The 15490-nt window shown below is 32.4% G+C and overlaps 1 non-coding gene and 1 pseudogene across 2 annotated transcripts; both read right to left on the reverse strand.

The window, feature by feature from the left end:
- Positions 1 to 3544: 3544 nt before the first annotated feature.
- Positions 3545 to 13479, reverse strand: LOC111798691 (uncharacterized; annotated as a pseudogene). The gene is made up of 5 exons (XR_002815734.2): positions 13253 to 13479; positions 13042 to 13135; positions 10031 to 10122; positions 5692 to 5783; positions 3545 to 4340 (listed from the first exon to the last, which is right to left on the reverse strand). The product of XR_002815734.2 is annotated as an uncharacterized LOC111798691 (transcript).
- Positions 13480 to 15358: 1879 nt separating this feature from the next.
- LOC111799367 (small nucleolar RNA snoR77) lies at positions 15359 to 15482 on the reverse strand. The gene has a single exon (XR_002815836.1). It is a non-coding gene; the product is annotated as a small nucleolar RNA snoR77 (small nucleolar RNA).
- Between the last annotated feature and the right edge of the window lie 8 nt (positions 15483 to 15490).

The raw sequence follows: 15490 nt of genomic DNA on the forward strand, positions 1-15490 counted from the left end.
AGATATATAGAGAAGGGAAGGGAAGGTTGTTTTCATAAAGGTGTCGTGGCACTGTGAACCTAAGTGGACGGCACATGAGGTTAAAATGTCTGACGTGGCCGTGTGACCAAACTGCCCTTGGTGATGGTGTCTTATTATGGATGGCCCGTTCCCCACCCGACTCAATACTAAAAGTGTTCTAAGGTTAGGTTCGGTTGGATTTGGACATTTTTTAGATCCAACTTAATTGTCCGGTCGAGTTGATTAACTAACTATTTTTGGGTCATCGGATTTTTTTTAATACCTTCAATTAATATAAGAAATAAATCTATATTTTGATCATTAAATTGTGCTTGTGACGTTCGAATAAATATAAATATAATATTTGAATGAGAGCAATTTTAAGAATAGAATAACACTAAAATTACTATAATTTCTTATAATTATTTTTTAAATTTAAATTAAGTTAAAAAAAAAAAAAAAGACGAATTGTTGGATGACGTGTATCTTATGAGGCGAGAGAGTATAGGTGGCAGCGGGGAACTTAGCAGCGAAGCAAATGGGCTTGAGAAGGTGAGCGGAGAGCCGTTGGATTGGAATGGTGGTGGAGAATCTGGGAGGGGATCAGAAAGCTGACACGTGGAGAAAAGAATATGCCATGTTGTTCAGTGGGGCCCACCACATAATATAGTGATTTGACTTTCATCTATGATTCGATAATCTCCCCCAGTTGCCAAGTTGCACAGACTGACTGTCCTTTTAAAAGTAATTTACCTAATTTTAACCCACCTGCCCGGACTGACCGTCCGTACCTTCCTTTAGTCCTGAAATTTCAAAATGTTTATTATTGCTCTAATTTTTCTCCAATTATATAAGATTTTTATAAAATTACATTTAAATTTTTAAAAAAAATATCAAAAAATAAACAAAAAAAAAAAAAAATTAAAATTTAAAAAACCCACGGATATTAATTATATTGAGCTATGCTCGTATTTAGTAATTTTTTTAAAACAAATTTCTTATATAAAATTGATAATAAATAAGAATATTCTTTAGGTCGAGAAAATATAATATTGAAATTTGTTATATATATATATATATATATATATGTTAGAAAAGGGGCATCCAAACCCTAGCAAAAAAAGCCTTATCATCTTTGTAAAAGAAGGAAAGCAAGTAGTTGTCCCATGAAAAGATGAATTTTTTTTTTTCTTTTTGGGTTTTAAGATTTAAAAATATTTTTTGAATTTTCGAGTAGTTTTTTACTCGACTAAACAAATTGCAGAGACGTGTTTCTAAATCCTTAAAATTAACTAAAAAAGTATAATCGATTCGACTCCGTGCACTAATAAAATAATTAAATTTTTTTTTTTAAAAAAATAGCAATGAAATTATAAAATTCGAGCCTGCATTATTTTTTTAAAAAGAAAATAATAATAATAATAATTCCCTAAATTCCCATGTAACAAAATACTATCGAGAATGAAAATAATAAAAATAATAATAATAAAGAAATTGCAACTTTACACGAAAAACCCTAAAAATGCAAGAATTAGGGCAAGGTTCCTTATCGATGGAATAAAAAGTTGAAAGGGACCGACACCAACTTTCCCAAAATAAAAATAAAAGAGAGAAACATTAGACACGAGTTGGATTTATAAATTTTATTTTGGTCCCTATTTTTTCAATTTCAGCTTTCGAGTTTTTTTCATTTTGATCTTATAAATTTTATTTATTTTAATATTTATAATTCCAGAACATTCCTCCATTCTTATATATTTTTTAAAATGGACCATTTTAGTCATTTTTCCACGTGGTGGTTCGAGTTTCTAAATAAATTTACTTTATTTTAATTTTTTTAATTTCGTATATAAAATTTTCAAAATTTTTTATATTTATCCTTATACTATTAATAAAATAAAATTAAATAAATAAAAAAAAGACCATTTTGGTCGCTTTATTTTGCATTTTGATCCCTTCCCACTAACTTTTGGGTTTATAATTTTCACAAATAACCTTTTTCCTTTTTCTTTTTTATACAACTTTAATTTTTTTTAATAATAATTATTATTATTTTAATTTTGTTACTTTATGTAGCTTTCTCTTTTCTTTCTAGTCATACCTAACTTTACACTCACAATTACCAAGTTACCCCTCCCCTTTTTCTTCCTTGGGAAGGAAATTTGGCAGCTTAATGGGTTTATTTAATCTTTGTGTCATTAATAATAGCAATTATATATTTTCATAGTGATATTCGAAATTTTAAATAATATTTTAAATTTAAAAAAGAAGACTATTTTTCAAAAAAAATATTTAAGGGTGAAAGTAATATTTATTAGTTTAATTTTTTAAAAATAAAATAAAAATAATTATCAAGCGGATCTAAATTATTAGATTATTAAATTTATATAATTTAATAACCGAAATTTCATTCCTTTATTTATACAGAAAAAAGAAAAAAAGAAAGTAAATATTTTTCTAAAAATTACTAGAAATTAAAATAATATGCATAAATAAACTAAACGAGCAACTTGCTTAAATCAATAGGAGTTATTATTATGGAAAAATAAATGATAAAAATAAAGCAATATATATATATATATATATTTTGTTCTTTTGTTCTTTATTTTTGTCTTGGATCCAAATCGGCCCTACGAATGGCCCATTTAGATAATGGGCCACACTTCAGGCCCAGTAGCTCAACCGTCCTTGTCATAAATAAATAAATTATTTTATTTATGACTACATTTTAAAGCATTTGATTATATTTTATTATTATTATTTCTGTCCCATTGCAATTAAATATGAATTTTTAATTATATTTATGACTACATTTTATAGCAATTGATTATTTATATCATTATTATTTTAGTCCCATTGCAATGATTATTATTTTCATAATTTTAAATTATTTGTAACTAACTTTACCTTAATCGACGAATTATGGGGCATAAATTATTACCGTCATAATTAAAAAAATATTAATAATTAATTATTTTTAAACATTCACACACAGAGATATATTGGTTATATAGAGATGGAAGATGAAATTCATTAATTAAGGTAAGATAATTACTTATACTTTTAAATTATGAAAATAATAATTAATAGTTTTTAACCACATACCTATATAGATATATATTAATTCAAACAGATATAGATGGAGATCCCGTGGTTGAAGCGGAGAAGGAAACATTACTTATAACAGTGTGACTAATAGACACATTTTAAAATGGTGTGGAAACTTCTCCCCAAACATTATCTGCTAATAGTGGGCTTGAGCTGTTACAAATGGTATCATAACTAGGCGAACAATATCTACTAACAGCAAACTTGGACTGTTATAAATGATATCAAAACTAGACACCGAGCGATGTTCCAGCGAGGACGCAAAGGTAGATTGTGAGATCCCACATTGCTTATAAAAGGGCGGGAAAACCTCTCCTAATAAACGCATTTTAAAACCATGAAGCTGACGATGATGTGAGCTTGGAGACTTGGGCTATTGTTTAATATTTTCAATAAACTTTATCATTCTTATAAGAAAAACCAAACAAAATTAATATTTATAACTTTAGCATTCGTAAATTATTAATTCTTAAAAGTATTTATAGGAAAAAAAATATTACACCATAATTTGCAAATCACACCTTGAGTTCCACCAAAATTACACAAATTGTAACCCACAAAAGTGAAGAATTTCCCAATGCCACCTTATCCCATCAAGTTAATATTCAATAGAAGAAGGGGAAAAGGGGGCTTTAAAAGAACAAAGCAAGAAAATGTCAGCCCAAATTTGGATGAAATGGCTAAACATCAAAGGTTTGGTTAGGAATATTAGCATTGGCTTCTACTTTTGTCTTCTTGTTGTGAGCATCAGAATCAACAAAATCCAAATTATAGAGCAAAGACACCATAGTAAGAGAGCATACAAACACAAGCACAGGTCCAAATATCCAAAGCAGAAGAGGGAGCGCCAAGTAGAAGATGCGATTCCCGACGGTGTTGAGGACGAACCCCTTCTCAAACAGCTCCGACACGTACTCGGGCTTGACCGGGGACAACGCGTCTTGTGGGGTGTTGATCAAAACATTCACTTGGTTGATAAATCTGATGGAGAGGGAGTGACACAAGAAGGAGAAGAGGAAGATGGAGAGGAGGGAGACGTACTTTAGAGACATCATGAACTCGCCATGGGCGCCGAAGACCGAGTCGTTGATAGGCTTCTTGATGCTGTACGTGCTGCTTAGAACTGCGGCGACGCCGGAGGAGAGGAGGATGGAGGTGGTAGCCATTAGAGTTGACCCCATAATGGCATTCCTTAGAGTTTGAACAGCAAGAATGTTCTTCTTCTCATTGTCCTAAACATGAAACAAAATCATCAATTTAATGAAGGTTTGAAAAATATATTTCATAAAGTTTTTGTTTCTTCTTCTTATTTACATTGGATTTATGTGTATTATTACTAATAATATCTTCTTCTTTTTTCCTTCTTTTCTCCAAAACAAAACTAAATCGCTAGTATTATCGACTTCTCTTTTTGTGTTTTTCATCTTTTAGCAAAGCATTATTGAATATTAAATAAGAAATTTTGATTTAAAAAATAGAAATAAAAATCATTATCAAATAATTTTTTAAATTTTTAATTAAATAAAAAACAGTGGGTTGTTCATGCAACCCCTAAATGAAAACCAAGGATACTTATATGAATAAAATAGTGTGATTTTGTGGGTACCAAACTTAAAAATAGTTGGATCCCACTATACCAACAAAATCAACCAATAAAAGTATATAAACATTTATACATATAATATTTACATACATATACATATACATATATATATATATATAATATTTACATACATATACATATACATACATACATATACATATACATACATACATATATATATATATATATATATAATACATAGCATGAACTAACATAATGGATGCATCGTCTAACATTTTGTCTCTTTAGATAAAGATAAACATATGTCGTGAAAATTTTACTTTATTCACATTTATTATTCTCAATTCATAAGTAACCTATTTGTTAAGTTTATTGAACTATGTTCAAATTGACACTAAGAGCTAATCAAAATGATAAAAATGAGTACCAAAAAAAGTAAATCTCGATTCTAAATTTCTATTTGCATCTTATGTTGGAGGACACGAGAGCCGATCTTTTAGATTAAAAAACCTATATAGAATTAAAAAACCTATATAGAAAATGCAATAGTCTAAGTGCCAGCAGATATTGTCCTATTTGGGCTTTACCCTTATGGGTTTTTTCCTCAAGATTTTAAAAACGTGTTTGTCAAAAGAGGTTTCTATACTGTTTTGTTTTCTTCCCCACTGATATAGGATATCACAATCCACCCCTCCTTTGGGGTCAACGTACTCACTAGCATTTGTTATCTCACAATCCACCAGTGTCCTAGCTAGTATTCGTTTCTCTTTCTAAGTTAAAATTTTAAGATGTTTCTCTAATTTACCTTCAAAGTTTTGGAAATTAGGTATATATCTTAAGTTATAAGGTGTTAGAGCATAACCCAACTAATTAAGACATATATTATCGATTATTTGATTGAGAGGTCAAAGATTCAAATCTCCTATTCTCACCAGTTATATCGAACTCAAAGACTAAAGTAGGAACCGTAAGCTATGCATATCTTTAGAGAGAGAGAGAAAGAAAGAGAGAGAAAGTACCTTCATCATGGCAGAAACCCAATAGCGTCGACCAGAGCTGTTAATTCCAACGATGGTAGTGAAGGGTTGAGTTCGAACCTTATACCATAGCCATGCATGGTAACCCAGAAACAAGAGAAAGCTTGAAGGAACCAAAATCACATCCAAATAACTCTGCTTCCATGCCATTTTTTCCCTATACTTTTCTTTAAACTTTATGAGATTATTGCTCTCTTGGGGGTTCGGCAAATTTCTTGAGTGTTGTTTTACTTCTTTTCTGACTCCTAATTCTCTTCGCTCATCAACACAACGTATAAATAGGGAAATGAAAGAGGAAGAATTAATGGGTGGGAGTGGACTTTAATTAAGCCTTAAAGTTTCGTTTATTTAAGCCTTTTTAGTCTCTTATTAATTCTTACCAATATGCCCCAACTAAACTACCCAACCAAAACACCCCATAAAGAATAATCAAATTTAAAAGATAATGCTTTTATCCCTAATGCAAATTGCGTTCATACGTAACTACGAACAAGGACAAAATCATAAATAATTAAATTAATAAAAGAAAAAGGAGAGGGCAATTGCTTTGTTGGTTTATGATTAAGAAACTTCTAAGAAAAAGTGGAAAGATTTTTTTTTCTCCTCCAATTCGTCCCCTAAATTTTCCGAATGGACAGATTATGTCCATATACAAAGCTAGGGGGTCAAATATATCCTCTTGATATAAAGCTTTGACCCATCCCTAAACACACTATCAAGATCTAGCCTTTCTATAACTTTTTTTTTAGTTCAACAATTACAGAAGGAAGCCAATCACATTATGACAATAACATGAACCATAATCTATATTAATGATTAATTTTGATCGTCATAGAAAAATTGTTCACTCAAGAATCAAGAGAAATGATCTTTCTTTAAACATTAAAAAAGGAACATAGACATACCTGAGTCTCGAGAATGAGCTTGTTTTCGTCTCCTAATCGAATTTCAGCAATAACATACCCCATCACTTGTGAAGTAAGAGGATTTGAGTCTTTCATTTCAAAATAAAAATAAAAATACACGTTAAGTATAATTCATAAGAATCTTGTCTTATCATGTTAGCCTCTATATGGGTATATTAAATTATAATAATAAAAAAATCAAGCTCTAAAGTGGCAACATGTCAGCTTTTAGTTCACTACTAAATTGAATAATTTAGGTCGGAGACTAAAAATAATTGAAACTTCTATTCAAAGAATGCTTTTGGTAAAAAAAAAAATCCAGATTATTTTGACATTTTTTAATTTAAATATCCAATATGCATCTTATGATTATAAAAGGATAAGAATATTATGAGTATACTAATGTTTCTAAGAAATAAGAAACATGAAATAAGGAGCATCATCAAATTGCCTTTAAATAAACAAAATTTTATTTTTATCATAGAACAATGCTGGCTAAATTAACTTCGAACAATGCTGGATAAGTTAACTTCGAACAATGCTGGATAAGTTAACTTCGAACAATGCTGGATAAGTTAACTTCGAACAATGCTGGATAAGTTAACTTCGAACAATGCTGGATAAGTTAACTTCAAACAATGCTGGATAAGTTAACTTCAAACAATGCTGGCTAAGTTAACTTCCTATATGCTGCTATTAAATTTTTTAAATTTTTTAAAGGTAAAAAAACATCTCATAAAGCCAAAATTACCTAACAGGGACGGTGTTACTTGGAAAAATATGAAGGACATAAATATAGAGGAAGAATTAGAACACAAAATGAATAAATCCTTAATAACATGAAAAAATAAAATAAAAAATAACAAAACCATACTCACGCATTCCTTTAGCATTCTTGCATATTCATCCACCGTTCATCTCTGGTATGTTTTTTAGAGGTTTTTTTCTTAATTAATTATTCTCCAATATCAGTTTTTGGTACATTTTAAGTGCCTTCTTTTAGGGTTTCTTGTCATCGAAATCGAGGACAGGAGCCCAAGGTCTTGTAGCAAGAGTAGGTGTAATCTTCTCTGTCGTTGAAAATTTACAAAAATATGTAATGGCCAATTGAAAAAAATAAGAGAAATTTACCTCATTTTGCTTTGTTTGTAGATCTTCATAGGAAGGAAAGAAAGAATTATAGAAGTTCTGAATTGTAAATAGGATCGTCTTATACAAATCCTCCCATGTAATTTTTCACATTTTTCATGGAAGAAATGTAATCCATTTTCAAAGAGAATTTGTGGGTTCCTCCATAGAAGCATTGATGTCTTATGTACATCCTATATATTGAAGTACAACCTATTACATAAGTAAAAAAAAATTACTTTGTTAAAATAAATGCTTTTCTGTAGAAAAGTAAAAAAAAAAAAAACTTACTTTTGTTAACAACGTGCTTTTTGACAAAGTATTTAGCCATAAAGTAATCTATTGGTAACACGTTTTAATAAAATGTTAACAATTAAAACAATTTCTAGAACACCTCATTCAATTTAGATTGCTTAAGAATCCTATGCTTAGTAAAAAAAAAAATAACTAATAAAACGCATAATTAAAATGTAGACTAACAAAACCCTGCCTAATGGCTTCATGAACTATAGTATATTAAGAAATGGAAGGTTTTCAAAGCCAATGCATCTTAAAATCCCAAATTTAAATTAAAAAAACCAAACAAAATTAGATAAAGGCATAGGGTTCAATGACTCACCTTCTCAAAAGTGTTTGGTAAACATAAATGAGAAGGATGCTTGCTAGGTTAGTCACATTCTTTTAATTTTATTTGTGTTTTTGTACATTTGTTTTGGTATGAAATATATTAATTTTATAAGGATATGTAAAAAAAATATTGATATAGTTTTATATGATAATATTCTTGCATTTCAATTAAGTTTACAAATTAAATGCTATTAATTTTATATTGATTAATTTATCACATTTATTATTGCTCGTTCCCACCACCTTGAATTCCTGAGACATTCATAGCCACAATGTTATTAATAATATTATTACTATTGTTATTATTATTTATTATTGTGGATAAACGACAATTTGACTAGTTAACTAATAGTATTAAGAGCTTTTGGGGAATTTGGTATTGATTCACTATGTAAAAGCTAAAGCTACGGGGCTAATGCTGGTATTAGGTACAACAATACTGTAGTTTAATATCATTAAAAAAAAACGACTCGAAAAGAAATTGTGATGATAAACCCATGTAGGCTGTTTAGTGCTCTAAAGCTAAGGTGTTAAGGATTTTTTGAAGTCTTTATACAAAACATTAAAAACCTAGTGGTATATTTGTACATTTTCTCCAGGGGAATGAAAGGCAACATAGAAAACAAGAAACGAGAAAACTTGTAAATATGATCATGGTGAAGACTTTTCTAGAGAAGGCTAAAGAGTAAGGAAGAATTTTTCCAAAGGCTAACCATTGGATGGTAGAATTTATAATGGGCAGTTGGGTTTGTATTAAGATGTTTCGAAGTGGGATGTGGTGGCAGACAATTGTTTGGATTCGTGTGGTTTGTGTTTTCCACATAAGCCCATGTAGGCTGTTTAGTGCTCTAAAGAACCTACCAAATTCAAAAGAAAACAAATCTCATCTAATTTTCGCCTTCGTAAACTTTCAAATCTTTCTTTCAATAAAACACTTCAAACTACTCAGATGCGTTTTAAAAATCTTGAGAAAAATTTAAAAAGGAAAACCAAAAAGTAAAAAAAGATAATATCTGTAATCAGCACGCTTGAGCCATTAGACAATATGTAAAGACAATATGTAAGTTAGAAAAAATAAGACTTTTTTAAAAAGCTGGCCATTACCATCTCACCAAATTGCTTTGGAAGAGTGGCCATTTAAAAGAATGTGCCATCCCAAAATCCTCAACCACCCATTGCCTCCAAAAAAAATGAGAGGAAACCAAGCTATTGAATTCATTTCATTTCTTTCTTTTTCAAACAAAATCATAGGTGCGGAGTAGATTAGGTTGATTTCATTACATACAACTTTTTGTCATCAGGTTTGCGCATTCATGGAAACTTGAATATTTGTCCATTGTACATTTTCAGCTGTCTATTCATCTAAAGATGCATTATTTTCCCCCCATTTTCTTATTGGAGCTATTAAGGCGTGTGGTTAAACAATAGCCTCAAATATTGGCCAGATGACAGGAAAACATGCAGCAGGTTTATGTTTTCAACTCACCTTTCCACCAACCATCATACCCACAAAGCTTGTTTTCATTTTTGGAGCAATTTTGGTTACTGAGTATGGGGTCATTTTGGGCCAACTGTTTCAAGTGAGTTAGGAATTTTTATTTTAATGAAGCCTATGAAGTCTCCCATCAAAAAGCCTATACAGTCAGAGAAGTGTGGCTAACCTGCAAGTTGAACTTCTTGGAAATTTTCTTTAAATCTTTGCCACATCATATTTCCACCCAGGCTTGGAGATGGAAGCCGCTAAGCAAAGTCCCTGAAAAAGTATAATGGAGGGATAGATAAATAATGCATATAATTTGACTTTGAGAAAACAATTGTAAAAGGTTGTTAAGCACGCTTCTTAAATTAATCAAGGATTGAGTAATCAATCTAAAATGCACAAACTCCGTGGTTTGAACTATGCCAAATAAATTGCAAGTCGATCTAAATGTGTTGGCTTGACTTTCATTGGCTTCATCCTCATTGGAGATTCATCAAGAAAACAATTAATTAGAAGGAATTCTTACTTATCTTATGGAATCACACTTGCTTCCACAAAAACTAATCCACTCCTAAGTTATTTCGATATGATTTACTGCTGTTACAGAATTATGGAGGTAACTTTCTTGACACAACACCATCACATGATTCACATTCACATCATACAAGAAACAGAATTAATAAACTGAAGAAACATGCTGTTACTGGTAATTTGAACTCAAAAAAGTAGCCATGGCACACCTAAGCTACAAATCCAATTACATAAATCAAGTAATGACGAAGGAAATGGCAGATAGTTTCCTTCAAAAGCGGAGAAGATTGATTCAAAAAGTCTCTAATAAATATCAGATGAAGTTTCAAATGCTGTAGATGAACGCGACTCTCTACAATGGTATAATATTGTCCACTTTGAGCATAAGCTCTCATGGCTTTGCTTTGAGCTTCCCCAAAAGGCCTCACGCCAATGGAGAGTGTATTCTTTGATTATTCCCTAAATTAATCGATGTGGGGCACTTTCATCCAACACCTCCCCTCGAGCACAGTATGCCTCCCCTTAATTGAGGCCGGACTCCTTTGAAGTTCTCTAGTCACTTTTCACTATGCCTTCGAGGCTCATAATACTTTGTTCGACATTTGAGGATTTGCCAATCTATTGGCATGGTTAAGTTTAGGGCATGACTCTGATACCATGTTAGATGAACACGACTCTCCACAATGGTATGATATTGGAACTTTAGAAAAAAAAAAAATACAAAAGATTAGCATTAGATTTTCTTCACAAAGAAATGACATCTGAAACTAAAAGATGGATATATTATATCCATACATAATGGAGATCCAAACTATGCAGCTAAAATCAAATGACATCTGAAACTAAAAGATAGATATATTATATCCATACATAATGGAGATCCAAACTATGCAGCTAAAATCTTTTAGCAGAATGACCGTATCTCATCAACCTAGTTAGAAAGGAGAGGGGGCATTGTTCATCTGAAGGATATCTTACAGTTTCTCCACATTCTGAAATATGGGAGAAAAGGCAAGATATCTTTCAGGTGCAACATGGTGACAAAATGTAAGGAGACTTTCAGCTAGAAATGGTGAGAAGAAGAAACGAATGCTAGAAACAAGTACAGTATTTAAATAAGTACAATCATCGCATCTCAATTGTACTAGATATTGAATAATCTCACAATTAAAGTGTAATGTATATATGCATACATATATATATACACAAATGGTTTCAGGACACATAAGTATCAAATCATTACAGAAAAAGACTATAGAGGAAGTGGTACAAAGAACGTAATACAAGGACAATATATTTTTTAACTCTCTATCATTAAGCACATAAAGTTGAAATACTACTAACCAAAATCATTTAATTAGAGAAGATAAATCAAACTATACAAAAATGAAGATGTCCCTACAAGTCTCTAATTGCAAAGAATTGAATGAAGCTCTAATAGATTCTACCAAGAACTAAATTGGAGAGTGGAAGAGGTGCTTAAACGAATCGGTATAGAGAACAAGAAAAGGTTAGCAAGTCAATTAATGAATAGCTACATGAGCATGGCCCCCATTGCCCGATGGAATCTCCTTCTGAGAGATGATAGGTTAAAATGCCGTTTCCAACAGAACATGCATTCAACAATGATCTCTACACTAAATATCTCTACACCATCACTGTAGTTTGGGAAAATAACATGCTTGAAAACCTTGCACTTTGAACATAGAACATATCCAACCTGCAATAATTGAATTGCCTAACTAGGCTTTTTAGTCGGTTGTTGAGTATAAAAACAAAAAATAAGAAGATGTTGGGCATCCCCATAATCAAAGTTATAAAGCCCCAAGATTCATTACCGGCATAGAACAAAATGCTTAAACATCACAGTAAACATTTTTTATGTCAGATGAACAGAACCAACGAATTGTAAGCTCCCGTTGGTTGCCAACCAATTCTTATTTGATGAGCAATGGTTTGATAAGGTGAACTAGACCTAGATGTGGTAAGTCCACTGTGTGCTCATATCATCGTTCAGATGTAGGCTATTTAAATACCGGATGGATCGATATATTAAGTGTGGACAAGGACCAGTTCACCACACTTCTTCTGCTCTTAATATTTAGTAAATCACATCGCTACACATTTAACAAGAGAGAGCAGCTGTATAAATTTTGAGAAACTTAGTCTCAGCAAAATCTACTACGATGTCAACCAGCAGCAATCTAAGTTTACAACCTACCAGTACAGTTCATTAATTCTTAAGAACTCAATAGAATACTAGTGCATCATATATCAGGAATAACAACAAGCTCGAAAGCTGAAATAGCAGTTGCTAGGAGGGGAGCACAATAGAACATGAGAGACAAAGGTATAGAGTTCAGAAATAAATGTTGGCAAGAAAAAATCGATTCAAGAACTTCAGTGATCTTATTAATATTAACAGAGAGTTTCACTTCTGAACTCAGAAGATTCTATATAATCGTCCTTCATTCATCTGCGCTAATCCGTTGTAGGAAGCATCCATTGGAAATTTAACGAGAATGAGAATCTCAGAAAAAATAATCAATATAATGACAACAAACACATGCATTTCAGCACAAATTCCTAAACATTACTGCGAAGGCTTTAAACAGCCATATTCAACATAGTAATAAACAGACCAACTAGTAATCCACTTACAGTTCTGCAAGCCGACATCGTCGGTAGATACGATTGTTCTCGGCCTTCACATTAGCATTCTAGACACAGAAATCGCACACTATCCATCCTTTACCTTTACAAGCAAGGAAATCGAATACCAGTAAGAAATAGAAGCAAACGCATCGTGAGAAGACGCTAGAGTTGAAGCCAAACAGAAATGTAAGAGCATAGAAATGGCGCGTAACTGAACCTGGAACTGCTGAATAAGTGAGCGACACGCAAGGTTGAAAGAAGACCGGGAGGAAGAGGATAGCGAGGAAGAAACTGTAGTACGATAGTGTTCGTAAGAGCCATGGTGATCGTCGCAATAGATGCGTAACTAAGACACAGCATGACTGAACAGAACTCGTCTCCTTCATCGCCTCATCACAGCCATATCATATTCTGTAACAGATTTCTCCAATCTTCTGACAGTTTCTCTCTATTCTTAACATTTTGTTTTCATCTTTTCAGTTTTTATCTCTTTAACGTTTGTTATTAGAGTTATGCCCTAAACTTGTCGGCCACGTAATTCGATGGGTACTATGATTATTGGGTGATGCTCGAGATCCTTGTTAGATGATTCTATTGTCATGGCTAAGATGCCCGAGATCCTTGTTACATGATTCTACTGTCATGGCTAAGATGCCCGAGATCCTTGTTACATGATTCTACTGTCATGGCTAATGGCTAAGCTGCAATTCGATCCTTGTTAAATGATTCTACTGTCATGGCTAAGCTGCAATTATGTAATTTGATAGGTACTATAATCATTAGGTGATGCTCGAGATCCAAGATGATTTCATTGTCATGACCAAGTTTAGGACATAATTCTGATACTACGTTAAATTAACACAACTCTCCATAATAGCATGATATATGGGTACTATGATCATTAGGTGATGCTCGAGATCCCAGATGATTCTATTGTCATAACTAAGTTTAGGGAATGACTCCGATACCATGTTAAATAAACACAACTCTCCCTAATAGCATGATATTGTCCACTTTTAGCAACTTTTAGCATAATCTTTCATAGCTTCTTTGGACTCCCCAAAATGTCTTATACAAATGGAGATATATTTATATTCCTCTAATTATAAACCTGCAATTTTGGACTCCCTAAAAAGTCTCGTACTAATGGAGATGTAATTGTATTCCTTTACTTATAAAATCACAATCATTCCCTAAATTAACCAATGTGGGACTCAAACCCATGATCATTTACCAGGGTTCACTCAGACTCGAACCCATGATCATTTCCCAGGGTTCACTCAGACTCGAACCCACCCATGATCATTCCCCATGATCGACTCAGACTCGAACCCACCCATGATCATTCCCCATGATCGACTCAGACTCGAACCCACCCATGATCATTCCCCATGATCGACTCAGACTCGAACCCACCCATGATCATTCCCCATGATCGACTCAGACTCGAACCCACCCATGATCGACTCAGACTCGAACCCACCCATGATCGACTCAGACTCGAACCCACCCATGATCGACTCAGCCTCAAACCCATGATCATTCCCCAAGGTTCACTCGGACTCACACCCATGATCGACCCCCAACGTTCACTCAGTCTCAAACCCATGATCGACCCCAACGTTCACTCAGACTCAAACCCATGATCGACCCCAACGTTCACTCACAACAATCCTCAACAAACTTGTAATGAGCTTGAATTATTTATTATTGATACTAAAGCACAAAAACTGATAATAAAAAATTTTTTTAAAAAATATTATGAAAGATTTGGGTTGAATTTTATTAGGCAAAATACTTTCATTTTTCTGTTATCGAGATTTAAATTTAAATTTTATTTATTCTTTGTATAGACCTCATTCTAGAGCTTATTTGAATCTAGTTTCTAACTGTTGTGGACTTTAAAGACTCCAATAGCCTTAAATTCTTCGACAAGGTCATTGTTCTTATGGACGAACCCAGCCGAGAAGGACGTTTATCGGAGCTAATTTGAGGTAAGTTTCTATTTCACTCATTCTTCACAAACTTCACCGGCAAGTCAAACAAAGATGATGGCGAAACACAAGTATCTTTAATTTCCGTTCAATCTTAATGTGTTTTAGGGCTGATTGCACCATAAAACAAAGTTAAAATTGACTGAAATTTCTAATATCTTCTACAAAGTTCTTGACTAATGAATAATTTCTTCACAATCGGTAAATTCTAATTTTCAAATCACTAATTAGCCGAGTGAACTAAAATTACGAAGAACAGCTAATATCGAAACGGAAAACAATTATGAACATCGACAAGAAATCGGTCAAAGAAGAAAGAAAGATTAGAATATGTACTGATGCTTACTAGACCAGCTTCAAAGGAAATCTCAGCAAGTCTGAAGAGCAAAAGCGATTCGATCTACGAGCAGTTTAACGCCACCTTTGCCATTGAAAAATGCAGAGGGGCTGCCTGAATTACT

Source organism: Cucurbita pepo, chromosome 7 (assembly GCF_057944985.1).
Source record: "Cucurbita pepo subsp. pepo isolate OVF chromosome 7, ASM5794498v1, whole genome shotgun sequence".
Lineage (NCBI taxonomy): Eukaryota > Viridiplantae > Streptophyta > Magnoliopsida > Cucurbitales > Cucurbitaceae > Cucurbita > Cucurbita pepo.